Source organism: Scylla paramamosain, chromosome 46, assembly GCF_035594125.1.
Source record: "Scylla paramamosain isolate STU-SP2022 chromosome 46, ASM3559412v1, whole genome shotgun sequence".
NCBI classification, from domain to species: Eukaryota; Metazoa; Arthropoda; class Malacostraca; order Decapoda; family Portunidae; genus Scylla; species Scylla paramamosain.
In genome coordinates, this window is record NC_087196.1 from 10,485,858 (window position 1) to 10,488,357 (window position 2,500).

At 38.2% G+C, this 2,500-nt stretch overlaps 2 protein-coding genes across 2 annotated transcripts in view; one reads left to right on the forward strand and one right to left on the reverse strand.

The window, feature by feature from the left end:
- Window positions 1-2,500, reverse strand: part of LOC135094675 (uncharacterized) — a 46,120-nt gene that overhangs the window by 31,980 nt on the left and 11,640 nt on the right. The window lies entirely within an intron of this gene.
- LOC135094812 (uncharacterized) overlaps window positions 1-2,500 on the forward strand; it is a 9,651-nt gene that overhangs the window by 290 nt on the left and 6,861 nt on the right. The gene's annotated exons all lie outside the window — the stretch shown is intronic.

The window sequence follows — 2,500 nt, forward strand, 5'->3', positions numbered from 1 at the left end:
GTCTGGACGTACAACTAGGGACGTTATGAGTAAAAGCGATCAGTAATTCCAGACTTACCGTAGAAATGCGTCAAAGTGAATCGGACAACGCCAAAAAACCACGGATACAAGAACGTTCCAGTCAACATCCGGACTCACAACTACGGATGCCTATGTGAACCATACCCGGATCCGGACCTGAAGTAACTGAGATTTTCTGTTGTCTCTTCCCATCTGCACGAAATCGGAGGACGGGGAACAACCGCTAAAAGGGAAAAAAAAACAAAAAAAAATGGAGCAGCGAAACCTTGAAAATTACTGTGAGGTTTGCAACGCGAGTGAAGAAAGAAATGAAAAGAAAAATAACAAACTGCGTGAAAACAATAACAAACAGATGTGTAATGAGTGATGCAATAACACTCCACCCTCCCCTCCCCCCACACACACCTCTCCAGCCCCTCCCCTGCTTCTCACACCACCTCTCTCTCTCTCTCTCTCTCTCTCTCTCTCTCTCTCTCTCTCTCTCTCTCTCTCTCTCTCTCGTTCCGGAAACACTATTACGAGATCAGTTCTCTCTTTTGCTTATTCTTCTTGTTTTTATTCTTTTCTTTCTGCATTTACAATATGGGGTTCTCTCTCTCTCTCTCTCTCTCTCTCTCTCTCTCTCTCTCTCTCTCTCTCTCTCTCTCTCTCTCTCTCTCTCTCTCTCTCTCTCTCTCTCTCTGCAGGGAAGACAAAGTTCAATATTTTTTTCAATAAATATTTTATTTTTTTCCCTCTTTTCTTACTTAACGAACATAAAAAAAGGATTCATAAAATATAAAATAAATTGATAGATGAATGAATGAATGAATGATAGATATTTATACATATACATACATACATACATACATACATACTCGTACATATATATATACATACACACAGACCACCAATACCTAAGGACACACACACACACACACACACACACACACACACACACACACACACACACACACACACACACACATAGCAGCATCTTGAATCACCTGTCAGTGCTAAATTAATCACTGCCAGGTACACTAATGAGGTATTCGGACAGGTGACCAAGGAAAGTAAAAAAGAAGATTCGTAGAAGAAATACAAAGTTACGTTTCATTTCGTGTTTTTTTTTTTCGTGTGTTTGTAAATATATTGATATTTAAATGTATTGTAATTGAAATGCTTCTATTGACTTTTTTTTTTTTTTATCGCTAGTACTGAAGTTAATGCTGTTATTATTTTGATTAAATGTCACTACAACTATTACTGTCACTACTACTACTACTACTACCACTACTACTACAACTGCTACTACTACTAACAGTATTACCGCTACTATCACTACTGCTGCTGCTGTTACTACTACTACTACTACTAAACTCTCTCTCTCTCTCTCTCTCTCTCTCTCTCTCTCTCTCTCTCTCTCTCTCTCTCTCTCTCTCTCTCTCTCTCTCTCTCTCTCTCTAGCCAACACTTTATCTATTTTGTATAATCGTCTACTACTACTACTACTACTACTACTACTACTACTACCATTTACTATTTATCACTTCCTTATCTAAACTCACATAAATTTCTCACTACTATTTTACTGAGGAAAGTGAAAAATAACAGACAATATTCAAAAGAAAAAGGAAAAATGCTTAAGGATGTTCTGATACAAAGACACTATTTTATGTACTTTTTTTTTATTTGCACAAAAGATCAACTTAGGCGTGAAAAGAAAGCGCTGGGGAGAAAAAGAAAAGAAACAAAAAAATGAGAAATGCGTTGATCCGTAGAGAGAGAGAGAGAGAGAGAGAGAGAGAGAGAGAGAGAGAGAGAGAGAGAGAGAGAGAGAGAGAGAGAGAGAGAGAGAGAGAGACTAGTAGTAGTAGTAGTAGTAGTAGTAGTAGTAGTAGTAGTAGTAGTAGTAGTAGTAGTAGTAGTAGTAGTAGTTTTTGCTATAGTTGTCATAATACGCAGGTAGTTAGGTATTAATGTCACTGCTGTTCACGTGGTGATAGTGATGGTGGTGGTGGTGGTGGTGGTGGTGGTGGTGGTGGTGGTGGTGGAGGCGGTGATAATAGTGATAGTGGTAGTAGTGATAGTGGTGAGTGTAGTGATTAGTGTTCTTAAGATTACGAAAGAAAGTGGTTTTGATAGCAATGTTGTTGTTGTTGTTGTTGTTAATGTTGTTGATAAATTAAAGATTACAACATTTCCTGGTATTAAACACACCAACACACCTACACACACACACACCCACACACACACACACACACACACCCCAGCCTTCAAAATAACACAGCCAGGGCCACCCAACCTTTGTGGTCTCCTCAAGGGCAGCGTGTGCAAAAATATGAGCAGAAAACTGAGATTTTAGTGTAATGAGCAGATTTACTTTCTTTCCTCAGCTAACTAATTACTTTAAATATTTCTTCAGAGGTCACCAGTATCAATGAGTTTGCATGAATGAATTGACAAGTTTCAGTTTAGATATTTTTTTGTTAGTTTTATT